Source organism: Anser cygnoides, chromosome 13, assembly GCF_040182565.1.
Source record: "Anser cygnoides isolate HZ-2024a breed goose chromosome 13, Taihu_goose_T2T_genome, whole genome shotgun sequence".
Classification (NCBI taxonomy): Eukaryota; Metazoa; Chordata; class Aves; order Anseriformes; family Anatidae; genus Anser; species Anser cygnoides.
In genome coordinates, this window is record NC_089885.1 from 9,470,630 (window position 1) to 9,498,349 (window position 27,720).

Below are 27,720 nucleotides of genomic sequence, written 5' to 3' on the forward strand. Positions count from 1 at the left end.
TTAGGGTTAGGTTTAGGTTTAGGGTTAGGGTAGTCATTTGGTGTAGGGCCACAGGATTGCTTTAGGGTTAGAGTTACGTTTAGGTTTAGGGTCATTATGGTTAGGGTATTGTTATGCTTAAGTATAGGTTTAGGTTTAATGTTAGTTTTATGTTTAGGGTTAGGGTTACCGTTAGGGCTAGGGTTAAGTTTTGGTTTTGGGCTAGCGTTAGGGTTATCGTTAGTGTTAGGTTTATGGTTAGGGTTAGGGTTAAGGTTACGGTTACGTTTAGGGTTACAGTTAGGGTTAGGGTTATGGTTAGGGCAGTCATTTGGGTTAGGGTTACGGGTTAGCATTAGGTTTAGGTTAGGGTCATTACGGACAGGGTCATTAGGTTTAGGGCTAGGCTTAGGGTTAAGGGTTAGGGTTAGGGTTAAGGGTTAGGGTTAGGCTTAGGGTTAAGGTTAGGGTTACTGTTAGGGTTAGTGTTACGGTTACGTTTAGGATTAGGGTTAGGGTTACTTTTAGGGTTTGGGGTTGGGGTTAGGTTTTTTGTTACGGTTAGGGGTAGGGATAGGTGTAGGGTTAGGTTGCTGGTTAGGATAGTCATTTGAGTTAGGGTTACGGGTTAGTGTTAGGGTTAAGGTTTAGGGTAGGGTTAGGGTTGGTTGTAGGGTTAGGGTTATGCTTAAGTTTAGGTTTATGGTTAATGTTAGTTTTATGGTTAGTGTTAGGGTTAGAGATAGTGTTAGGGTTAGAATTATGGTTAGGGCAGTCATTTGGGTTATGTATACGGGTTAGCGTTAGGCTTAAGGGTTGGGGTTAGGGCAGTCAGTTGGGTTATGGTTAACGGTTCGCATTAGGGTTAAGGTTTAAGGTTAGTGTTAGGTTCATTAGGGTTAGGGTTAGTGTTATGCTTAAGTTTAGGTTTAGGGTTAATATTTAGGTTTATGGTTAGGGTTTGGTTTAGGGTTAGGGTTACCTTTAGGGTTAGGTTTAGGGATAGGTTTAGGGTTAGGGTAAGGGTTAGCACAGGAACCAGAGCCATCAAAATTGGTCTGGTTGTCTCTCCTCTGTTCTGAGTAACATCCTGTATTCACGGTTTAGAGCAAAACAAAACTGGCAGTGAGTACAAGGTTCTCACTTCTTGCTCCTTGATGACAAGGAAACCCCAACTGCAGAAATAAGGTTGCTGTGCTCATATGCTTTTCCTGTGATCTGCAAGGAATGTTTTCCCTTTGAGATAAGAAAGCTATTTTGGTGTCCAGAGTTGACATGAGTGGTGGGAATTTTTTATTTGGTCAGCTGTGATGTGGTCTGCCTTATAGCTTTTTATCACAAGGGTTTGTTCTCTTACTCTGTTCAATTCACCACTGCTGCTACACCAGTAGAGAGCAGAAAGCCTTCATTTTCCGTTCATGTGGTAGCAAAAGAGAAAAGCAGTGATGTTGGAAGAGCTTCTACTCGTGTTCAAACCAAGTTGAGTTAGTTCCTATGTTATCATGAAACAATCTAAATAAATTGTTGACTTTCTCAAAAACATAATAACTGTCTAATGTTCTTGTATTCTTATTATGATAACTTCAGAAAATCATTGTTGGTAATTAACAACCATAACCTTAACATGACTTTCATGGACTTGCCCTGAAAATTGAGCCTTGGAAAACATATGCCAGAGTGGTTTATGTTGTACAGTTAAGAATAAAGAATCCTTTTCCTTTTATCATCCATGTGGTATGAGGAGAAGTATAAAATAAATCCTGCATTCCAAGTTTAAATCGGAAGAAGGCTTTTTTGAGTGTTTGCATATTTTTATATACAAATCATACTCTCTTTGAACAGGAGCCATCTGCTGGCATAATGCTTTTAATAATATGTGTATTTGATATGCTTTTCACATGCCTTCCTCCTTCAGCAAAACAGATCAGAAAGTATTTGATTCAGTTATTGGGTGCCTGATCTGCTGTGCCTATTGATTTGAGATGACAAGAATTCCTGTCACTTAGATATTTCCCTCCAGGGAATATTCTTAAGTAATGTTTTTTTCTAACTCTTACAAATATTATGATAAAAATAAATGTTCAAGTGTCATTAATTTACATGGCTTCTGCATGTAGCTGGACAATCATTTAGGCTTTAGAAATGGTTGTTTTTTAGTGTTTAGAAAACTGACCACTCCAGCTGGTTTTAAACTTTAGAAATGAACTTTGCTAAATTTGCTCATTAGCAGCCTACTTTGTGCTAATGGTAGAATCTTCCACAGCATTAATCATCATCACTCACTATAGAGAGCTGTTAGTATTCAACAATATGTTCAAAATTAGCTGCAAGTATATGATGTTTTAGAGCTAATGCTGTATAAATAATTAGCGCTGATATCTGTGGTCATGGAGTTGATCGGGCTTGTGAGCCCATCGGGCGAAGCTGTAAAGCACGGTGTGCTTTTCTACAGTTTTCCTCATTTTTTCTACAAATGTTCCCCTCCCAAAAAAGGAGGAATGGGGGGAGATTCTGCATGGAAACTTGTGGTCACTTTGTGCACTGTTGTGTGACCTTTGTGTAACTTGCTTTGTGCCATCCTGGATGAACATTATCATTTTGAAGTCTGATGCAGTTTATTTTTGTGATCTGGCTGTCAGCAGGGCTTGTTATCCTGCGGGGGGGGGGGGGGGGGGGGGGGAGCGAGGAATCCAGCACAGAGCAATGTGGGGTGGGTTCAGAGATGGTGTGTGAAAGTGCCGGGGTAATGGAGGTGGGAAGAGCCTTGAGCTCTCAGATATACTTGGATTTGGAGGGAGAAAAGGGGAGAAAACTAACAAAAAGAGAGTTTTGTTTGTAATAAATGCTGATCTGTAGGAGCCATGCTGCCTTGGCTTTATTTGGAACTTAAGGCTTATGAAGAATAACAGATCAAGCAAAGAGCAAAATTTGTGTAGAAGAATGGCTTTGAAAATGTTATCCAGCAGGGATATAGATTTTTTGTTTGTTTGGTTAGATGTTTTTGGTGTCTCTTTTAGCAACTTAATATGTTCTAGCTCCGGTAATTTTAAGTAGCGTAGATGGAAGAACATCTCTCGGCACAACTTTAGCAAAGAGTTGGGGACTTGCATTCAGAATTGTCTGCAATTTTGTCATTAAATGCTTTTCAGGAAGATGAGAACTAAGATCCACTTCTTTCATTAATTTATCTTTTAAGATAGCAGCTTTGCAGGTGGGGTGATGATCATCACCTCCTTTTCTACTGAGCAGGATCAGGTTCCCTAAGAAAGCGGTGGCCGCCCGACCCACAAATGGGTTCTCCACTGTAGGCTGCTAGTGAACAGAAGCCTTTGGTTTTGGCTGTGGTTAATTTACCTAATCCCCAGAGAAAAGCAGGATTATGTAGTTTCTGTATTTGTATCTCACTGAAAGGTTTTGCTGGCTGATCAGAACTGCTTTCCCCAGAGCCTTGTTTTCCCTAGGAATTGAATAAGGATGATAATATCTTTCTGAATTCTGTTCCGAATTAGGTGCTTAATAATTAAGTGCTTGAAGTTCAGGCTTTCCAAGTCTCTTGCTGGCTCTGGTCTGGAAACTTGAGCTCTGGTGATGTCAAGTTGCTGAGCAACTGGGGCACGCAGTAAATTTGGAAAATACCAGTGTTTTCACCCATAACTACTCCCATGCCTTTAAAAATTCTGACATATATATTAACTTTTCCTTTCCGTGCCCTGTAAGTTTAAAATGTTAAAATTATTTAAGAGCATCTGTTTTCCCTCAAAATGAAGAGATAACGTGTACCATTTTTATTGCCATCATATTTAAATAAAGTAGTTGGGCAGAACATCAGTTACAGCTATAATCCTTGACCTTTGGTATTTCAGGTACCTTACCTTCTGTGTCTATCAATCCACAAGGAAATTTGAGAAGTGGTCCTGGCTTGCCTGAACTGTTCAGTGATTCTCTTCAGCTACCTTTCTTACAGTTTTTATTACCTGTGGTTTTTATTCTCCTTTTATCCAATAGGGGGGTGTTTAAATTTTTTTTTTTTTTTGTACTGTAATGGTTGCTTGTAGCAGGTTTTTCTATTTGGTCAGCCCTCTGGCTGTGCCATGCTATGTTTTCTCTGCTAGCACCTTATTCTAGACCTTATCTGAAGCTGTTGGAAAGATCACAGTCACCTTCAAAGAAAGGTCAAATTAGGTGCTCTGTTTGAGTCTATTGAATTAACATTGAGTTGTCTCTAATGCTGTTCTGTGCCTTTGGCACTTGCAGCAATTATACCAATGCAAAAAATCAAACTGAAAATACAGTTAAATGAAACTGGAAAGCTTACACTCACCTCACACAAATATAAATGAATGCACTATGTTCAGGGCAGTGGGGAATGAAGTTCTTGACCTTTTACAGTGTTGGGAATAATAAATGTGGAAGCCAAATTAACAAGTGAGATGGAAAGCCGTTAAAGTGGTTCAAAATTCAAGCACTATATGGTTTGGGTGTAATGAGTAGTTCAAAACGGAAAGCGGTGGTGACTGATGCCTGGTATTAGAGGTCAAAGGAACAGGATTTCTTGTAATTATCATGCAAGCATACAGTTTTCAGTAACAGCAGCAAATGGCATAATATTCAGTTGAATGTCACTCTGCAGGATTTGGCTCAAAAATACTCAGTTCATATCTTTTAGAGATGAGTTGGTTACCAAGCGTTTAGTTTAAAAGAAAATATTTTACTATTTAAAAATCACAAGCCCATGCTATCTTGAACTGCCATTTGCTGTCCTCTTTAAAAATCAGTACAGCAACAACAAAATCTCTTTCCATTAATCACTTTCTGTCTATCTTGACTCTAGTGAAATATCTGTATGTTGTGGTATAAGGATATGTTTTACTTCTGCATAGATACAGCTCTATAAATACCTAGCAATGAGTGCCTTAGATGTGGATAATTGGTGGTTGCCTGGTGAATTCAGCCATTATGTTTATCATAATATTGTGTGCAGTCAAAATTGTTTATTGAAATGTTGATTCATTTTAAGGTAACTTCTGTCAGGCAAAATATTTCACAAAATTCATTTCCATCTTCCATTCTTTCTTGTCGGCATGTCTATCTATATCCAGATATTTGTATTTAGATATAAATATGTATATCAATCTAAAATATATGAAACCATTATGAGTGTTTTCCTATGCCAGCTACTGAAAAAAACAACAGCAAGCTCAAGTTAGTCTGTTATTATAGTAACATGGAAAACTGATTTAAATGATATTTAAGAGCTTCAGTGTCAAACTCTAGCATGCATTTAGGTGGTGAGAGGATCTTCTCTGGTAGGTAAGATGCACTGTTGAGGCACAGATTTTTTCTCTTGTTCTGGATTTTTGTTATGTCGTGCAATGAGCTTCAGTTCTAGGTGTAGTGAATTGAAACAAAACCCTGGGTGTTTGCTTCTTGCTTTGTTATTCTAGGGATATCAGAGTTGTTATTAAGAAGTGACTTTTCTGCTTAGTTGTGGTAATATATTCTTAAGGTGGTGGTGTTGATTTAGATCAGTGCAAAATAATATTTGCATACATGCTTAAAAAAAAAAAAGCAAAAAACACGTATCCCCATTAGACAGACAGACTGGATGTATTCATACTGACAAAGCTGCTAATTACAGATCGAGTCCTACTGATGCCAGAGCATCTGTTTTTTTTAAAGTATGCATTAATTCTTTTCTGATATCTCACTGTGACTCAGATAACTTACTGTATTAAAAGGTTTTCACTCTTGCTACTTAAAATTGTGATGTATGCTAGTAAATGGATGAGCAAAAATTTTCCAGGTGATGGGTGGGGTTCTTAATCTGTATAGAGGCTTCAAATTGTTTGGGATTTCAAATTCATTAAAGGGTTTATCTTTTTATTTGCATTCTTCAAAGTACATGGGAAATGACTGCTCTCTTCTTTCATATTATCTATTTGTAAGGGATTGCATCGTGAAAACCTCCTGTGTAACTTTGTCACAAGTCATTCCCCAGTCACAGTAGTGACTGAGCCTTTGTAGCACATGTGGCCAGCCAGTGTGCAGCTTCTCTGCAGGAGGTGCTCTGGATGGGGGAGCCCTGGCCTGGAGGAGGAAAGAGGGGAAAGCAAGTATTGATGAGAGCTTAGGGTCCATTTAGTACTCTGACTTCAATCTCCTTCCGTTAGTGTCTCCTGAATCAGAAGACTCTTCTGACGACTGTCTGACTGGAGACTTCTATTTTGCACCACACAAGACATAAAAATACTTGCTGCATCTGCACTGTGGCATCTGTTGCTTTTTTGTTTTGCTTCTAACTGAGGGTCCATTAGCTTATCACTTCTTATATCAGCTAGCCGGGGACAGGTAAATAGTTGATGAATTACTTGGTGTTGTTTATGTCCATTCAGCTCAGGCTGAATCTGATATATCAGACTAATGTACGAGTAATGAGAGGAGGGAAACAATAACTTTGGATATTGTGAAAAATATTGCTTTCCTGGAACATCTGTGTTTCTTACCATGCCTTGTTTAAGACATAAATGGAAACAGGATGCAAGTAAGGAAGAGAAAAACACTGGATAGATTCATTAGTTCACAAGAAAGTTTCCCTCGCTAGAAGAATATGAAGGCAGACCCATACACCTCTTCTGCCAGCTAGTAGAAGACTTAGCATATGTCAAAATAGTTATTTGGGTGCTGAGTTGTCACAGAAATTAGCAACATGAACTGAGGCAGTGTTTGTTACTGTAGTGGCTCTCACCGCTCCTATGCTGGACATCATTGTCTTGAAGCCAATAGGAACGCTGTACCGGTGCCTCAGCTGCTCGGGTTCTGTCTTTTGTCTGAAACCTCTGGTAAGGAAGGTGCTAAGCTGTTCATGCAAGGCTGTGAACTGAATTAGCTGAGGCACCTAACAAACTCTGTGGAAAACTGTCAGAAGAGAGTACAGATAGAAGAGGCTGGTGTTTTGCATTATTTTGATGTGTTTGCTGTATTAATTTCTTTGAGGCAGATGTCCTCCTCTTGTTTTTCTCTTGTAGACTTGCTATTTCAGCCTGTTTCAAGAGAACACAGCCCCAGTGAGTCTTGGTACTTACCAGTTTATTGGACTGTTGTGGTCTGTATTTGTCTGATGTATGTCTTGCTTTACACTTCAGATTAGCATGCTTAATAAAGATGGTAACATTTTAGTCTTGGTGTATGTGTTTGCATTTTGTCTTGTCTAATTCTTACTGGTTCACCTTTCTTTTGCAAAATGACCTTCTGAAAATCTGGGAGGACATCAAATAACTGAGACTGTTTAGTTCCTTCTTATATATTTAGAAAGATTAATTTATATGTTTCTTGGTAAGCTGCTGTTTACTTAGAATATTAGATGCTTTATTACTGGAAAAGCATGCCAGACGCTCATAACAAAAAAATTACTTAAATGAATGGTCTATGTGGGAACGTGACTGTGTTATTTTAAAGTTTAGATGCATTTGCTTGCACCTAATGTTCCCTGAATGTATATGCTGTAACAACTATTGGGAATATAAAAGCTGCTAAACATAAATTTGGCCAATTATTTCTGCAGAGCATTATATTTCTAACAGAAAAGATGATGCTTTTTATTTTGCTGATAATTGTACCTTTAGTCTGTAGAAATATGGGAAAAGAGAATCTCATAACAGATCTAAAACCTTTCAGACCAGTGTTCAGCACAAGCCAATTTCATCCAATCCAATTACAGACTCAGAAAGGTCACCAATGTGTACACGATGATTTTACCTCGCACTCTGTGTCTAACTGGAAAGGTGCAGTTACTGCACTTTCAGAAGGTAGTAAAACACTGTACCTATTTGACATCTTGATTTCATCTTAATGTGAGAGGCAGTCTGAAGATTTCTCACTTGTCTTTTCAAGTCTCAGATGTTTTTTATCATGATTAAAACAGCATTTTTCAGCACATACAAATATCTAGTGGTTTCTTGTGTCTTTCCTCCTTAGAATCTTTCCTCTTTTGATGATCAGTTTCTTCAAAACTTGGACTAGAGTCTTTGAAAGGTTTATCAAAGCTTGGAAAGCTTCTCTGTTAACCTAGAATGCTTAAGAATGTAAAATAATGTAAGAAACTTGTGCTATAATGTGATCTGCAAATGAAAGCAGTTGGAAGGTGATGGGTTAGAAGCTGCTTAACACTTAATGAAGCAGCTGAAAACATTGTCAGAGAAAAGGAATATTTTTATATTAAGTATGCAAAAATTTTCTAGGTATTTTGCTGCACTGTGTATAGAATTGAGTTTAAAGTGGGTTCACAATCTTCCACTTTCTTTAGAAGTTCAATGCATCATTCAAGAGAATTTTAAAAATATTTCAGTTGTACCTCAGGTGAAATTATTATTTCCATGCAAAGTAAAGTTTTTTTTTGTTTTTGTTTTTTGTTTTCAAAAAAGGTAAACTCTACTTATAATAGTAATGCCAGAAGAATGGCCTAATTTTTCATAATTAAAGTGAAATAGTAAAAGAAGTAATGTTCCACTAAATGATCAATAACTCTCAGCTCCGTGACAGTTTTTGTGGAAGGTTAGAATGAAGGATTTTTTTCTTAAAAACATTAAGAAATATTTTATATTTAGCTGGTATTGGCATCAGAAAATAAATTGAAAGACTTTGTGACAATTTTTTTGTGTCCTAAAAGTGCTGGAGCAATTACGGAGACACCTAAGTCGTAAGATACACATTTGAACTTCTAAGCTCATTCTGCTCTAAATGTGGAGGGGAGAATAAACATTGACAAATGAATCATTGACAAATCTGATTAGAATTATTACTAAATGCTTTAGAGCTTAAATCTGTTACAAGAAAGCCTGTCTTCACTGGATGTCAAGGTGATTTATAAAGGAATTAGTATTGTTATACTAATTTGACAAACTGGGATGTTGGCATATAAAAAGGTTGTTAGCTTATACGAGCATGTGCCAACCTTTCCATGGGAGAAGAGTTGGTTAGCCTGTAAACCTCAATTTTTTACCTGAAGATTGCATCTGGCAAATGGTTTCAAGAGTGAACATGAGTGAGTTAGCTGGGATGAACAAAGCAAATGCATTATGCACAGAAAGGAGAGTGCAAGGCTTCAGGAAAGTAGGTTGGCATTATGGAAGAGGAAGGCTCTAGGTGAGTCCAGAGGGCTTCGGAATTTGGGTTTGATTTTATTTGGGGATTTTCCTTGAAGACTGCTAGCAGATAAACTCACAGTAGTCTGAACAAAGTAGTACTGAAGAATTTTTCAAGAATATGGAAGGGTTGGAAAGTACATAGGAATTTCATGTTTCTTTTAGAGGCTTAAAGGTTCTAGTGGGAAGAGTAGGGCTGGGTTTTAGAGAGAATTCCTGTAGGAGCTGCAGTGGCAGCTGCATGATGGTGAGTGTGTACTGCCAAGCCTGAGTATGGGACTTTTCTGCAGCATCTTTGCTGTGCTGGTAGCTGAAGTTGGTGCCGTGCACAGGTGTTGCTCTGAAGATAGAGAACAACACTGCTGTTGAACACTGGGATCAGGATTTCAGCATAGATCTTAGTCCAACAAAATGCCCTTTTTTTTTTTTTTTTTTTAAGAGAGAAAAGGAAATAACATTGTAATTTCCAGTGATTTTGAAACCTAAACATGGAGACTGCCCTGACCTTACTGGGTAAAATAAATAGCTGTAACTGAAGTCAACAAATTCTGCTTGGAATCCTAAATGCTGATTATTCCTGTACTGCTATTATTTCATTTGTTCAGAACTTGCCATATGCATGCTGTTTTATTTCTGACCTTGATTTTCTTCCAAAACCAGCCTTTTCTCTGGAAGAGACAACATATCTTTCCCTGTGCTTTTTTTTTTTTTCAAATAGTAACTGGAAATAAAATAAACCTTTTATCTAGTATGTGGAAAAGAAATTAAAACATAGGAAGCAGTAACAGAGTCACCACAGCCAGAGTTCATAGCTCTTTTTTTTTTTTCAAATCTTTGTCCTATGAAGTTAGTCAAATAATTTTTTTTATTTTTTTTTAGCTGAAAATGGACAAGAGGGGAAAAGAACCTTCCAAAAATAATCCTCCCAACTTCAGTGATGTCTTAATTTTTTGAACAGTGTGACCATTTCACTGAGAGGAGTATGCTATTTTAGTGCTGAAAATTAAATATTCTGGCCTTGCGCTTTGATTATTGCCATGTAAAATTGGAAATTTATGTAAAAAAAAAATAATAATGAGATTCTCATATAAGATGCCAAAAAAAAAATTATTGTCTAACGTCCTTAGCCTTTGTTTTGCATACTGCATCATTGTGAGATATAGGCAGAGAAACTAAGAAAAAATAATGGTTTCAGCTGTTCCAGGACTGAATATACCTTAACAACAAGGTTACACAAAGACTGTCAGCACCCTTGCAAAAAAAAAAAAAAAAATGTTAAAAACTGGTCAAGCTTTAACACCTGGAAAAACAAAATGAATAATGACCAGCTGCCAGCCATAACTCTTTTTTTTTTTTTTTTCTTACTGCAAGCCAAGTGTTTCTGATTTTTATGTTGAACTTGTTACATCAGTATATATTTAACTCCTCTATTACCAGGAAGCTCACAAAACTAGAGAACTAGAAAATACTGTGCAAGAAAATTTTAAGTAGGTTACATGTTATCTTTGAGTTGATTAAGTGCCAGAACTTGTAATCATACTGTGTATGTATACTATTTTATATCTTTAAGAGGGCATATGTGATTTGGGAAATCCTGAAAATTTGAGATGCAATGTTGTGATGGTGTTACAAACGAAAATGTAAGTGCAGCTTCTGTTGCATCATTCATAACCCTGTGGTAAAGGTCACTATGTAACAGCAATATTTTAATTCCTTTTTATGGTTAGGAATAGATTTTCTGTTCTTGTTACTATTGTTGTTGTTTGTTTGTTTTTCCGTGTTCTAAATGGGGGAAAAAAATCAACATACTCAACCAAATAAAGTAAAAAAAATAAATAAAAATACCAGTCAACAAAGATATCCCTTAAGATAGTTCACAGTCATTAGAGGAAGTTTGAGTTATGCCTGACTTTTCTTCATTTTTTATTACTGTGGATTAGAATACAATCACAATACTGTGTGGCAGTGAAGAAGTACTCCATACCTGGAATAACTTTTTTGATGGTCCTATTTTCTGTTAGTTTATAGCCTTCTGTAAATAGACTTCAGATGAGAAACAGAATATTCTTCTTTGAGCCTTCAGTAATTTAACAAGGCAGCTGTTCGGGTTGGAGGGTATTTTGAACAATGAATGCTGCTCAGTAACAAAATGGGCTCTAGACTTAGAAAATTCTTCTGTGAAAGCTTAAGTAACATTTAAAAGAACAAGAAAAATAATTGCTTCAGAAAAAAAAAATGGCCATGCTCTGACATTTCTCATTTAAGGGTACATTTTGAAGCAGCGGCAATTCTACTTGAGACAGGTGTGACATTCGATCACCTTGAGAATGAAATTTGGAGTTGTGTTGTCTGAAATTATTCATTTATTGATTCAGGTTAAAAAAGTCTAAACCTTGGTAGGTAGTTCTTGCTAGTTTAGAATTCCCAAATGGCAGCTAATAAAAAAAAAAAGACATACCAGAGGAAGGCCATAAGTGAGGTGGCAGCTGTTGGTCCTGCAGTGATGTTATTTCTATAGTAAATTATTTGCACTGTTGATGAGCCTTAGAAGTGATATGGGAAACTAATCCAAACTGAACAAGAGGTTTTCTGTAGTAAGTGTAACATTATATTGGTTTGGATGAGTCTGATCCATGGTCATTGATTATTTCCAAGCACTGTTTGGTGCTAGTGTTTCAAAGCTGTCCTTGTATCTTTGTTTTTTTTTTTTTGTTTTTTTTTTTCCTGCTCATCACTTTTGGTACATATAAAACAAAGATATATAATAAAGATATATAATACAAACTGTTGAAACATCTGCTGTGGTTGGACAGCACTACTTTGTTATTCTGCAGTTATTCTAGACAGTGTGTAGTATTATTACCTGTGTAGTTCTGTAAGTAGTGGAAGAAAATCTCTCTCATTTTATAATGCTTCTTTAATGCAAATAAAGTGCTAATTTGTATTTAAGATTTTTTTCATAACATGAGCAATCTCTGTCTGTAAAACTTCTTTTCCTTATCTCTCTTCCATGGCACAAAGACTTTGAGATAAAAACCGTGTGAAGCAGTTCCTTTGAAGTACACTCAATATCTGGAAGTGTTTTAAAGTCATTAAGTCTTAGTCTGTAAGCAATCAGCATTCGTGTCCTGTGGGAGGAGGGAGAAAAGCTCCTTCAGTATAGTATTGGTTTTATTACAGAAGTGTGGATGAAATACAAGCTTTTCCAACTGCTCTCAGGCATACTGATGTTTTGCAGGTGTTGAAGTTCAGGTGAAGGAAGCTGATACACCCTGAAGACCATAAAAGAAAAAAAAACCAACTTTTTGCAGTTTTGGTTTCATCTCCTGTATCCAAAATGCTTAGTGTTCATATAGTACAATTGAATTAGATCCTCAATGGTGATATTTACTGTTCTGAGCATCAAAATAACTGGAAGAAGATTGGGAAGGTGGGATAACATCTGTGACAATACTGCACAGTATCAGCTCTCATTTTCCTATTGAAAACTTAAAATAAAATCTTTTCCTTATTGATCCTTATAAAAGCATTCATCTGTTTCATTCTCTGTGCAGCCCCCTGCACTTTGATTTACACAGTGGTAATCAAGAATTACTACTGAAATTAAAACCACTGCGACTGAAATCATAGTGAAGCTCCTTGGTCGGAAATGAGCCGTTCATGTAATACTGCCAGCAGATGCTGCAGGAAACGAAGTGATCTGATTTACCATCAGCATGCTTACTGAGGCATTTAAGAGACTCTAGACCTGCTTGTAGCTTGTTTTTTCTCAGATTGTGAATTTCAAGACAAATAGGTGACACATTTAGAGATACTGTGTATCTCTAAATTTCTCATGTCTCATTTCTCATGTCATGGGTGGCATACTAAGTGTTAAATGATAATCCATATGGAAATATTAGATGCGATAGTGTGCAAGTAAAGAGGTATCTTGTAAGTCACTCAACTTCTTTTTAGCCAACTATACAATATTCTGTGTTACATTGTCAGCCATTCAGCAATGAAGAAAAATTCTTTTTTCTCATCTTATAAATGGCAAATAGTCTCAAATGTACTGATTTTGCTTTTGCTAGCAACAAGATTGGAACCATGAGTCCTTTTTCTCCTCCAGTCTGTGCTCTTGAAGCTTGGTCCTGCTCCACTGGCAGGGCCAGAGCAGTGCAATACTGGTGATTTGCATCCATGAGCACAGTGCCAAGACCACCTGCTCATCACCTAGGCAAGAAGTGTTTAGCTAACGCCCGTTTGGTAGGATAGAGCAGCAGCAGACTCTTTTTACAACCTTAAAGTGTGAGTGGTTCTAACAGGAACAAGAGGCAGGAAAAAAGTGCTTATAATCATAATTAAAAGGAAGATGGGTTGAATGAACTAACAGGAGAGTATCACTGAACATTTACTATGTGAATTATAAGCTGTAGTTCCTGCCTACATGTGGATTTCCAATGGAAATCTGAAAACTCTTAGATGTTACCCTTTAACTTCCTTTTAACAGGTAAAAGAAACAATTTTGGAATAGAATAATCATGCTACATCAGGTGATAATGTGGCATAGATGGTCTGTGTATGAAAGATGCATTAGATAATGAAGCTTGCATTTAGTGTGAGTTGTTTTTGAGGCAGGAGTGTGGAAAATGAGTAGCTGTAAAACAGCAAATACAGCAACATAAGAACAAAGAGTGTGTGTGTGTGTGGAAGTGGAGGATCAGAAATGGGTATCTTTGTATTCTCTGTATCTGACAATACCCTGAAGACTTGGCTCCAGCCTAGATAAATGGGAGTTTATAGATATGTGTAAGAAAGTAAAGAAGTTTGTTTATAAAGTTATGGCAGCACGTTAATAGCTTGTTGTATGCTCTTTAAAAGTAAAACCAACCTTTAACTATCTATCTTTTTTGTTTTAATAACAAAGTATTCAGCACAATGGATTCCTGTATGGTTAAACAAATAGCATTGACAACACTTGCTTCTGCTTGCCTGACACACATGGTAGAGTGAATCAATAGGAAAAAACAAACACTGACATAGTTTAAATGCATTATAAATAAAGCTGTCTTGGAAGAATACATAATGTTTCATGGAAATATAATCATTAGTATTCAGTATCATCAATCATTGTACTTAATCTGGGTTTAGCAAAAAGTTGATATGAACATTTTATGCACTGTATTGAGGGTGAAAAAGAAACTTGAAAACATCTTTGACTTAAATCACAAACAACACAGAAAATGGGAGTGTTTAGCCGAAGGGCTGTACCCAGAGAATTGTGGTCAATGGCTCTAGGTCCAGTGGAGTCTGGTGATGAGTGGTGTCCCTCAGGGGTCTGTCTTGGGACTGGTGCTATTTAATATCTTTATCAATGACATAGACAATGGGATCAAGTGCACCCTCAGCATGTTTGCAGATGACACCGAGCTGAGTGGCTCAGTTGATAGATGAGAAGGCTCTGTGGAGACCTCATTGCGGCCTTTAAGTACTGAAAGTGGGGCTTATAAAAAAGGTAGAGAGTGACTTTTTACATGGGCTGATAGCGATAGACAAAGGGGGAACTGTTTTTAACTAAAAGAGAGAAGATTTAGATTGGATGTTAGAAGGAAATTCTTCACTCATAGGGTGGTGAGGCACTGGAACATGTTGCCCAGTGAGGTTCTGGGTGCCCCATCCCTGGAGGTGTTCAAGGCCAGGCTGGATGGGGCCCTGGGAAGCCTGATCTGATGGGTGGCATCCCTGCCCATAGCAGAGGGCTGAAACTGGATGGTCTTTAAGGTCCCCTCCAACCAAAGCCATTCTATGATTCTGTGTGCTGACCCTGTAAGGGTAATTATATCATGATCCTAATTAACTATGACTGACTTGTTGCAGACCCCAAAATTAATTTCAGTTGGAGATTCACCTTCAGTCAAACCTTTATTTTAGTGTTCTTAGGTCAGATTACAAAATACCCTGTATGCAACAAGGCAACTTCAAAACATAGGAATGCAAACGTTGGCCAAGTTGACACTGGTTATCGCTTCATGTAATATCATAGGGTTTGTAGGTGATCTCCTTAGCTGATGAATCCAACTCTTCCTCATCTCAGCAGGCATTTATGATCCAATATCTGTTGTATTCTCTTGCTAACATTGATGATGTTTTTTTCCCCAATAACATATTTAGTAGTTCATTAAGTCTGTTTTTTAGTAATTTATTCATTTTTCCATCTGTCACCAGGAAATCTTTATCATCTTAGTCTATAGACTAAGTTAAATTCATTTACTTTAATAAGTCCTAAGTAACTTCTTTTGAACGTTTCTGATAAGGGTTGACTTGTCTGATTTTAGGCTCTTCTCTGTTTGGTTCTTCTGAAGACCAGCTATGCCTTTTCATTTACGACTTTATTTCTGCAAATATTAATGCAGAAACATGGACTGGCTATTCACTTTACTGTAATTCTTACTGTATTTCTAATTATGCCCAATGGGAACTTTAATCATTATAAATTAAAGTCAAAATACTATGTAAACACTACTTTTTATAGGACAATGATTGTTTTTTATTCTGAACAATGCCCAAGGTATCATGGTCAAAATACAAGCAGAGAAAATAAAATAAAGCAAATATTTAATGTGTATGTCAGTTGTTTTTTTCTTTTTCAAAATTCTCCTTAGTTCTTTTTCTTTGATCCAGGGTTGTTAAAGAGGTAACATGAAATAAACATGGTTGTAGCTCTGACTGTGCATTTCCTTCATCCTTTTCTGTGTCTGTTTTAGGCTGATACTCCCTGCAAAACTGTTATGTGGTGTAATGTAATAGCTGATCAGAAGAATTGCTCAGATTCTTTGATCTAAAAAATACCTCTAGCTGTGAGAGAAACAAGAAATGAAATGCTGTAAATAATCAAGCCCCTTGAGGAGCTGAATCTTTTTTGAAGAAAAAAGAGCACTAGGTCATTATTTGTTTCATGATCCTGCAGCCATTCCTAAATATGCTAAATATAATAGCTAAACAAACCAATGAAATGTTATAATAGATTCAAGTGTTTTATTGAATGACAGTGCAAAACATTCAAATGTAGAGTTACATTCTTAAACTACTAATAAATATTTGTTCACTCTAACTTCCAAACAATCAGAAATGAAAAAAAAAAAACACCAAAACCGTCTATCCATTTGTCACATACACATGTAATATAAACAATTTTGGTTTTCTTGATCTTCATGTAATTCCACCTATGTGTCTTCTCTTTTATCTACAGATTATGCCTGCTGTTACTCCTTTCTCTTGTTTCTGGTTTTCCTTAGGAAGCAAAGTTCAGAACTCTGAAGCTTAGAAAGGAGGCAATGTCAGCAGTTTCTGTGAGATAGTTTTATCTTTCAGGAAAGAAATGTTCACACTTCTTCCAAAGGTTTCTGAGAATGTCTGTATTCAGTTCCCTGTTTTTGCTAGTGTGGTAGAAAACTTCATTTTTAATGGGTTGATGAGATGAGAATCGAAGCAGGAAGTTTTATTTCTATTCCCAATTCTCTTTGGCTTTTTTTGTTTATAAGTATGTGCTTTCTGTTGCCTTTTATTTTTTATTTTTTTTTAATCAAATAAACATTGCAGAATGCTAATACATGAGAACAATAATGAAAAAATTAACCTTCTATATTAATACAAAAAGAGGGACAAATTGCCACTTAAGACAGGAGCTCTTTGATAAATTAGATGGCAGTATAAACGACAGGCTATTTCCAAATATTTGAAACTTCCTTTTGAGGAATGAAAACTGGTAGCTATAGCTTGGAAATATAAATTTAGACTTCCATATTGGTGTTTATGCAAATGTCCTGTCTCAGCTTAAGAAGCTGGTGAAATCTTGTATTTGAAACTTGTAAATGTCTGTGTATAGTCTGTTGAAATCTAAATGCTGCTGCAACATGTATGCAAAATAAAGTTCAACTTCATTAGGCATCTAAAATACCCTCTTTTACTAAAGACATTTATTAAAACTGGGTTGATATATTATTTGTCATCTTTTTTATTTTTTTTGCCTTTGTGTATGCCCCTGAAAATGAAGTAAAGTTTTCATTTGTAATGTTGTAAGTATTCAAGGTCATGCAAACTGAGTGAATCGTTGCAATGTAAATGCTCCTGAGCTGTGTGCTGTGGGTTTGCAGTGTGCCTTTGCAGCATTGCCTCATGTGGCCCCCTGTGTGTTACTTGCTGCTTATTTTTGCAGTGGATAGTTGTTGCATCACTGACAATGTCATGTCCTGTTCTTGTTTCATACTCCGTCAAGGCAATGGCATTAATTTGTGTCCATTTGAATAATATTCTTTGTCACATGGAAAGAGATCTTGTGACAGCCATGAGCTTTGTTTAGTAAAAAACACTTTTAAGAAATGGCAGTTTTGAGAGGATTCATTTCACAAGAAAGAATGAGTAACCAAACATTTCAAACTCATGAATTTTTATTTCAATTTGACCATTTGTCAATGCACTAGGTATATGACAGATGTAATTCCCTTTCCATGGTGCAGTCTAAATGTTCCTTCAATACAGTGATCAAATTTTCTCTTAATTTCTGATTGCTGAACACTGCCTTTGAGTATTCTCAAGCTCTTCAAGCCACCTTTGTTCTTATCATGGGAGTCTTGTTCATGCCTGTTATTTTGGGTTTTTGCTCTGATGCCTCAAATCCAGGACATAAGTTTCCAAACACCTCAGTGCACCCCACCACCCGCCATTTTAATTAAACCCCAGTAGTGCCATGCCAGGACCTCCTCTGATTGGCTGGGGGGCTGGCGGCCATTTTGTCAGTTGCTGAGGCAGTTGGGATGGGCACATCCCTTTCACCACAGAGAGCACCTTGCAGCTTCTCACCACCCAAATCCTGCCAGTTGTGCCCAATATTGTGACAAAACATTTAAGGGAATGCATCTGTAAAGATACCAGTGCAAGAAGGTTTTTTTTTTTTGGATTAATAAAGAATGCACGAAAAGGAGGTGATGTGGTTACACTGTGAGTGAGGCTAATGGGACTTCTCAGACTGAAATTACTGGTGTAGTACAGGCCAGAGCTCTTCTTGCTAATTAGGTAAAAGACTGCAATACTGTGCAGACAAAGCTGCATGATTCTAAGGACTGAAAGAAAACAAAATCACCACCAAACAATTAAACCCCCAATGGTCCTGCACTTAGGCACTAAAATTTCAGCCTGAAGCTGAGATATCAGGAGTAAAAAGATCTTTTTAAGCTGTTCAAGGTTAGCAGGGTATCTATCCATGTAAATGCTGCCGCAGGAATTATCAGCTCTATGTATTTTTTTGACATAAGTGTTAATGACATAAGCCTTAAGTAGTCAGTTTTCTGGGCATCCCTTTTAATGAAAAATAAGCCTAGAGTAGAATTGAAATGGAGATGGGTAAGAACCATGACCAGTTTTCTCTTACATGGAGAAACATTTGTTTCTCTAATGTAGACAAACAATGGATGAGAGTCCATTTATTTAGTTTACACAAATAGCTGTGTTGTAAGCACTACACTTAAAAACAACAACAAAAGCAACCGTGCTTATTTAAACTAGGAATAGACTAGGAACCAACATTGGCACAGATAGAAATGTATCCATTTTTTTCCGGGTATCATGAAATACACTTAGGAGACAACTAATCACAACGAAAATTTTGAAACTGTTTAAGAAATTGTAACTTCATTTCAGACTCTGTAGTACGGAAGAATAATGTTAGAAGTAATTGTTTGTCTATGTGCTAAGTGAAATGATAAAATAATACAGATTTTCTTTTTTTGTACAAGGGCTCAATATCTAGGCTACTGCTGTCATGAAGTCCCATCTATATGGAGGGAGACTGGAAGTTCAAATGGTGTTAGTGCGTACTTCTCTTGTCAGTTTCCAGCTTCAAGTTCAAAGTGACTACTTAAAGTGAGTAACACTATCAGAATTTCAAAGATGGATTAAGATTCTTTTAAGGTAGTTCTTATTCAGAATGAATATCTAATATTTCTTGGTATATGAGTTAAGTGCCTTGAAATTAACCAGCTTTTGTTTAGGTGTTCCCATTTTTTTTTTTAAATGGTGTTCTATCACTTAGAATCCAGCTTATTCATGAGAATTATTTTAGGCCTTGTCTCTTTCTCTTTTGCTATTTTGAGCCTAAAATTAAGTTAGATTACTATTTATGAGTATCACTTGTACTTGCTAGTAGAAAATCATCATTTCCTTTTGAAGACAGTGAGAAGACTGATAAGTTACAGTTTTCCTTGGAAGCTAAGGAGCAGGTCAGGTAGGGTGATTCTGCAGATGTGACGATGGCTTTCACTCTCATATGTAAATCTGAGGGCTAGGTAAAGTCTTCCAGAACCTCTTTTAAATTAGATACGTAATAAAGAATGGACTTAAAGGAGTTGGTGTGCTTACCCACTGTTTCTTCATTCATTAATAGTCCTGAACCATACAAATCTCCATCAGTTGAGAGTAAATTGTGTAATGTCGCATGTAATATTTTTATTGTCATGTTTCACAGCCGGGGAATATCTATATGTGCTTTTAGGTATGCTCTGTGTGATCATGTGCCTCGCTTAATGTTTCTGGGAGTATTCCATGGACAGAGCTGCATTGCTTGGGCAGCTAACTTAGACATTTTTGTATACAGTCTTTTCTGCTGTTCTGTTTGAAAGAAACTAGTAGAATAATTCTGCTAAATCTGCGTTTGTAAACGCAGGTCCATACTGCAGCTTGCTGGCAGTCTCTAAATGGTATTAGTTTCAAATTGACATTGTGGCCAAACAGCCAAATGTTATCACTGTATCAGAAATTAATACAGTGATATTAATCTGTTACCTAATTATCAATGGATTTCAAGCAGGAAGCAACTGCATAGCCTCAAGCACCATCCTTTTACATGTAAAAGTATTTGTAATTGGAAAGATGAAGGGATTAATAAATAGACCAGGAGACATTTTGTTTTCAAAGCATATGAAAATATTTCTCGTGATCTAGCACTGGAAGCCCCTGAGGCAAATTAGTCACTGCTGAATAAACCAGTGTGCAAAGTTTTACAGAAATGTTTTGATCATGTCTATGACACTCCAGTTTGTCCTCAGCAAACAATTCTTAGAAGTTGTCCTAGCACTTTTGCCATCTTATTTCTTTCAACATTTTGTAAATATCAGCTACTCCAAACTGTACAAGAGAACCTGTCTGTCCATCACTGTTTTCAGTTTAGATGTCAAAATGTGATTAAAACCTTTTATGTTAGGCAAACTTTTCAAAATGCTGCATATAGTGGGACTCATTTCAATATTTTATTTGCAGCACACGTTATACAAATGTATTAGGCCTGATTCTCCAACTCACTTTCAAGACAACGCTTAATGCATCATACTGCACATATAGCATTTTGGGGCTGTAAATTAAAAAAAAAAATAAATCTTGAATGTTCATGTTTAGTGTTATATTTGAAGGCCTTCTTTTACAGATCAGGACCTACAAGCCAGCATCAGCAAACTTTCACGGAAAAAAAGCAGTTGATCTCAAATTTCTGCTGCTTCTTTTGCTTATGAAGAGAAACAGGAAGCAAAATGTAGGTTGTCAGGCTGTGTCAGTGGTCTTGGTGAAGACAGGTTTCTTCTTGGATGCCACATTGTGTGTTTTTTTTCCTCTCTTCTATGGTTTAGATGTGGCTTCCAAGCCTCATTGTGACAATGATTCTGAGTGAGGTGTGCCAGGCCTGTATTTCAACATTGAATAAGCCCTAGTAGTCTGCAAATCCTCGTTTACTGAACAAATATTGGGACACAGAAGGAAAAAAGGCTTTGGAGTATCTGATAAAAATGGGATATAAGTGATTCCCTGTTAGTAGCATTGCATAAGGTTGGGAGCAGTTAGGGGTAAACTGATAACTTTGTAATAAGTTTCTTTTCCCTCTTTTTTAACCCTGATATTTTTCCCATCTGTCAAACCAAATGGATCTCAATTGGATCTCAATTTTTTGCCTTTGCTGGGTGGTAAGGTTAGAGAGAGCTCAGCAGCTATGTGAAAACTATAGGCTTTAAAGCCTAAAACAGCATTGTATCTGCCAAGTGTTGAGTCTGTGCACTCATTACCTGTTCTAAAATGTAATTGCTGACTTCAAACAAACATTAGGAAAAGAATTTAATTATCTTAAGTGAATCCACTGGCCTGTCTTTCAAACCATATGCTTTCTAACGGTGGTTCCTTTCTTCATATTTCAGCTCCATATGAAGAAAGTGTGTTTTGGCTCTTACTGATCCTTTTCCTGTTTTTTATAAAGGTTTTGCTCACTATATGTTGAACCTGGAGAACTTCTTCCTCGTGGTACTACAGTTTTCTGCAGTTAGTGCTATTTACCTTTGAAAATTTAAATTGTACTTAATGAGATGGATGCTAATAATCTTTTGTTTTCTGACCAGTGATATTTTCTGTAAAGTCTCATGAACTATAAATTAACTGGGTGTAATGCTTTTACTTTGGATGCAAATACAGTCTTCAACCTTTTCAAGTAAGTATACTTCTAGATGTGACTGTTACACCTCTGATAAATGAACAATTGAACAATGATAAATAATGAATACAAGAGCCTAGGCCAGTCTGTCTCTCCCTGGCCCTTTCCAGAACACTAAAGGAGAAATCTCATTAGCTAAACCTAGCAGGAGCTCTCTTGTACTTAACTAATGATCCTTCACATAGTCTCACTCCTCTGGGCCATTTGGAAGGTCAGGAGCAAAGGGTGAAAAACATGATGAGTTCAATACACAAAGCACAGCTGGAATCTGGCACAAGTTTACTAGTGGAAGCACAATCTACTTTCTACATAAATGACATTTTTTCCACTTCTGTTGTACCTGCATAGCTTTTCTTACCCCTTTTGAAAATTTTATTACACATGAGAGAATGCAGAAAACTATGACCAAGTGACAGCTCCCTCTAGTTCACCTTATTGTGATGAAGTTTGAACATGTCTCTGATTCTAACAACTTGGAGAAAAGTGCCATACTCGTTACTTGTCCATCTTGTGCTTGTGAATCTCTTGTGTGTGAAGAATGCCAAGAATTCTCAAGTATGTACAGCTTTAACTTAGGCTTAGGTGATGCTGCTGAGCTATTGTCAATGCATACTGTTTTTCTTACCAGCAGATAGCTGTAATTGGTCTAAGGTGCTCAGCTTTCATCCTGTTAAGGGCAGCAAATCTCACTAAAGGTATTTTCAAAGAGTGTAATGGAAGTATGGTAAAGATTTGTTCTTAAATATATGGAATGCATTTAATCAAACACTGTTATTCTTTATATGGATAGAAAATACAACTTGTACAACAATACTAAATCTACCTTTTTAGTTAGCTTTTTCTCATAAAAGTGTACATCAGAGGAAGGAATGTTCATAAAGCTTTTTTGGGGCTGAAAATGTGGCCATTACAAAGAAGGGGAAACAAAGCGAAGTTAACTGACTGGAGTCTTTATTCTCTATTCTAAATAGCTTCTTTAAGCATGAAGCCTTTACGTCAAAAATTTAAAGGTGAAAACAATGTGATGGAATCATGTGGAAAATAACTCACGCTTGCTTAAGTTTTGTTTTCTTGCTAAGTTGAGCATATTTTGCAAATCCAAAGCTTATATTATAATGACATGATAAAAAAAAATAAATGAAAAAGAGAGTGTTTAATGGAAGTAACTTTTGTCTTAATGTGTGCATTTTTCAGTTTGCAGTGCTACAATTCAGTGCTTTATTTTCCACAGTGTCTTTAATATTTCTTGGATTCACTACAGAGCTAAGCGCTAGGAAAAGTGATAACTGAGACAAGGTTTCTAAGTGTTTCAGAAGGGATGATAGAAAAGGTTTTGACCTGTGCTAGGTGACAAAGTGAAAAGCAAGTGAGTTGTGTCAGGAAGATAGTGGAACATACACATAAATGAAACAGAGGAGTCAGATGAGTGGACTGAGTAGTGGCAGTCTCTTTGGTTTGAAATCTAGTGGGGAAAATGTGTAAATTTAGTAGTGAATAGAAAGTTATAGGACATAAGGGGAAAGGCCAAGTTCCTGTTTTGTCAATGACATTATGGCTAAGCAAAAAATTATTTGGATTCCTAGAGTTTTTAAGGTTTATGAGGATATATATATATATTTGTTGTTGGTCATAAAGACAGAAGGAAGATTCATCAGACTCTTAGGTAAAGGAAATAATACTTGGATGTTGATTCAATGAACGGGAAGCAAAGTTATAGACAACGAAAGAACAGTATTTGGGACAAATGAAAGCAAAATTTGGAGCTGAAAAGAACAGTATCAGAACCACAGACACAGAACAAAGGATGTTACCCAGAATAAGGACTTTGTAGACATTCCATTACGCTTTAAAACATTAGTGAAAGTTGTGGTGTATCCGACAGCTGATAAGACAGACAAATGACAGCCAGCAAAGTGAGCTGAGAGGTGAATCTTTGTGATAACCAAATGACAGCTATATTCAAGGCTAGCAACAAAAAGCCCCTGAGGAAAAAGAGATTAAAAGGAAATTTATGGTCAGTCATGGAGCATTGATATCCCCCATTTCTGGGAAAATGTGTGAAAGTTATAAAATAAAAAAGTTAATGATGGAAGTTACATACTAAAAAAGTGAGGCATTTAGAGAAGGAGTTTTAAAAACAAAGAAAAGAGTCCAGCTGGACTGCTTGCAAGGAAAGACTTAATAAATTTGTAGTGGACTACTAGCAGAAGGGTGAAGAAAGTTGTCAAGAAAAGGTTTCAAATTTAGAGCCTTCAGAAGAATCCAAATGCTGTACTTAAGTAAATACAATAATAATAACAAACATTGTTCTGCATATTTTCCACATTTCCATATAAGTTCTTTCTAGTATGCAAAGTTGAGGCATTTTTAAATTTTTTTTTTCAAGTTTGGAAATCAGATGTACTTAATTACTGTGAGGAGTTGGCTGGGGTGTGGGGGCTTTAGAGAGTGGAGCTGTTCCAATGATTAGACCATGGGAAAGTTTTGGCAAAATGCTTAAGAGATTGCATCTTGCAAAAGAATATATTTAAGGAATTTTTAGTTTTGTATGTGGTGCAGTGAGCTTTTAAAGGCTAAAAGTACTTCACCTTTTATTTGGTTGCCATGGCTATTATTCTTCCAGCAGTTTGAGCTCTTCAGTTTGAGGAGATTTTAGAGAAACTACTCAAGAAGGCTTTAAAAGTTTAGCTATCACTGGATGTGTTATATTCTGCTTTTTCGTTGTTGTTGTTCTTCTGTGTCTGCTGGGGATTTATTAGTGCTGTAGTGCTAAGGATAATCTCTTTCCTGTAAAATTACTTTTATTATTTCGTACCTGCTTTTGTAGTAAGTTCAATTATTTGTCAGAATTAATTGTGATTATTTTTGGCTGATATTCTTTCCCTGATGACTGTGTTGAGAATTTTGTATTGACAATCGGAAGGTTTAAAACACATTTCTGTATAGATTCCGTTTCAGGATGTTTGGAGGAAATAGACTATATAATCAAATAGTGAATTGGTGGTGTGTTGTAGTTTAACCCGGCTGGCAGCTAAACACCACACAGCCGTTCGCTCACCCTCCCCCCTCCCTCTCTGGGATGGGGGAGAGAAACGAACGGGAAAGTGAAGCCTGTGAGCTGAGATAAAGACAGTTTATTAAGACAGGAATATAATAATAACAATAATAATAATAATAGTGATAATGATAATAGTATTAATAATAATAATGTGTAAGAAAACAAGTGATGCACAATGCAATTGCTCACCACCCGCTGACCGATGCCCAGCCTATCCCCGAGCAGCCGGCCCCCCACCCCGGCCAGCCACCCCTATATATTGTTTAGCATGACGTCAGATGGTATGGAACACCCCTTTGGCCAGTTTGGGTCAGCTGTCCTGGGTCTGTCCCCTCCCAGCTCCTGCTGCACCCCTAGCCTGCTCGCTGGCAGGACAGAGCGAGAAGCTGAAAAGTCCTTGGCCTGGTGTAAACACTGCTCTGCAACAATTAAAACATCAGCATGTTATCAGCGCTCTTTTCATCCTAATCCAAAACATAGCACCCTACCAGCTACTATAAGGAAAAATTAACTCTGTCCTAACTGGAACCAGGAAATGGTGTCAGAAATCTGTGATGAAGATTTATTTATTTCAGGACTCTTTGATCTATCTAAATCTGTGAATGAAAATTTTTATCAAACCAAATTATAGAACAGCAATGATTCAGCTAATTTTGATAGCAACTCATTTGGTATTAAATCATTATGAGGATCTCTGAATCTTTGAAGCTGTAAAGCTTTCACTAATAAATAGCAATTGCCTAAATGAATTTCTATTTTTGTTATGATTATATCTGGAGTAAAGCAAACTTACTAGGGTTCGCACGTGTAGGAATTTCCCTACTGAGGTGGAACTAGATTGATTTATGCTAAATAGTATGTTACTTTTGAAGCAGTTTCATCCATGTGATTCAGGGATACTAGGTTTAGGGGCCAAATTCTCTCCTGTTTTATCTAGTGTGAAAGACTTACTTATCTGAATATTGACTCAGGATTCTGATTACATTTGTGTGGATCAACTACAAACTTCCTGTGCCGCTGTAGCAAGTCATTTAAATGATACTTTTGGTTTCTCCTGTATATTATGCTTTATAGAGGCATTGTGAAGATGAATTCCACTACTAATTTGTGAGCTGAATTGATTCTGCAATGTGAGAGGCAAATTATCAGAAAAAATGAGCTGTCAGAAATCTGATTATATAAAATTATATAAATCTAATTGTATATTATCTGATTATATTTTCCTGAAGAAGTTCACAAAGAGAAACTCATAGTTTGAGAAATTAAACTGAATATGCACCAGCTAAAGGATATATGAGAATTTTTTGACTGTCAGTTGGGAAGTGAGTTGGGATATATAAACTCTGTGTATTTCTCAGATAAATTTACATTTCATTCAGAAGAAATGGGAATCATAGTGTCATATAAGCATGTGTCATACTTAAAAATTTATTTTAGAATATATGCTTTTATTTAAAAATGTAATGTCTAATATATGCCTTAATGAGGGATGCCTTAGGATGTTTCATGGCTCTTTTCTCAAGCAGGAGTGTTGACTGATTGTTCTCCATCATCAAAGCAAATCTTCTCCTAGAGTTATGTCACAGTCACTGGGCAACTAGAAGAGGTGGAGACAGCAGTCATCTTTCTGTAGATAAGGACATGTCATTTAGGCCTTTGTAGCATATTCACTGTTCACAAACAGTGACGGACTGGTGGGAGATGTGGTGGTCAAGAGCTGTCTTGGGCAGAGTGACCACGAAATGGTTCAGTTCTCTATTCTTGGCGAAGTCAGGAAGGGGACCAGTAAAACTGCTGTCTTGGACTTCTGGAGGGCTGACTTTGAGCTGTTCAGGACACTGGTTGGCAGAGTCCCTTGGGAGGAGGTTCTGAAGGGCAAAGGAGTCCAGGAAGGCTGGGCACTCCTCAAGAAGGAAATCTTAATGGCTCAGGAGCGGTCTGTCCCCACGTGCCCAAAGACGAGCCGACGCGGAACTAGACCGGCCTGGCTGAGCAGAGAGTTGTGGCTCGAGCTTAGGAGAAAAAGGAGGGTTTATAATCTTTGGAAAAGAGGGCGGGCTACTCAGGAGGACTATAAGGATGTTGTGAGGCTGTGCAGGGACAAAATTAGAAAGGCCAAAGCTCATCTGGAGCTCAATCTGGCTACTGCCGTTAAAGATAACAAAAAACATTTTTACAAATACATCAACACAGAAAGGAGGACTAAGGAGAATCTCCATCCTTTACTGGATGCGGGGGGAAACTTAGTTACAAAAGATGAGGAAAAGGCTGAGGTGCTCAATGCTTTCTTTGCCTCAGTCTTTAGCGGCAAGACCGGTTGTTCTCTGGATACCTGAGCTGGTGGAAGGTACCCCTCTGGTACCCTGAGCTGGTGGAAGGGGATGGGGAGCAGGATGTGGCCCTCGCTATCCATGAGGAAATGGTTGGCGACCTGCTACAAGACTTGGATGTACGCAAGTCGATGGGGCAGGATGGGATCCACCCGAGGGTACTGAGCGAACTGGCGGAGGAGCTGGCCAAGCCGCTTTCCATTATTTATCGGCAGTCCTGGCTATCAGGGGAGGTCCCAGTCGACTGGCGGCTAGCTAACGTGACGCCCATCTACAAGAAGGGCCGGAGGGTAGACCCGGGGAACTATAGGCCTGTTAGCTTGACCTCAGTGCCAGGGAAGCTCATGGAGCAGATTATTTTGAGTGTCATCACGTGGCACTTGGAGGGCAACCAGGTGATCAGGCCCAGTCAGCGTGGGTTTATGAAAGGTAGGTCCTGCTTGACGAACCTGATCTCCTTCTACGACCAAGTGACGCACTTGGTGGATGAGGGGAAGGCTGTGGATGTGATCTATCTTGACTTCAGTAAGGCTTTTGACACCATTTCCCACAACATTCTCCTCAAGAAACTGGCTGCTCGTGGCTTGGACTGGCGTACGCTTTGCTGGGTTAAAAACTGGCTGGATGGCCGGGCCCAAAGAGTTGTGGTGAACGGAGCCAAATCCAGTTGGAGGCCGGTTACTAGTGGAGTCCCCCAGGGCTCAGTGCTGG

At 37.4% G+C, this 27,720-nt stretch overlaps 1 protein-coding gene across 8 annotated transcripts in view; it reads left to right on the top strand.

Moving 5' to 3' along the window:
- LOC106037701 (uncharacterized) overlaps positions 1-27,720 on the top strand; it is a 479,206-nt gene that overhangs the window by 76,746 nt on the left and 374,740 nt on the right. For 2 of the 8 annotated variants that reach the window (XR_007169571.2, XR_010834894.1), the window contains exons 1-2: positions 17,624-18,098; positions 18,893-19,019. The gene's annotated coding sequence lies outside the window, so the exon portion shown is untranslated. Of the gene's footprint in view, positions 1-17,617; positions 18,174-18,892; positions 19,020-27,720 lie in introns of those variants that run through there. The other 6 variants (XR_007169570.2, XR_001208175.3, XR_007169572.2 and 3 more) reach the window with 6 other exon arrangements.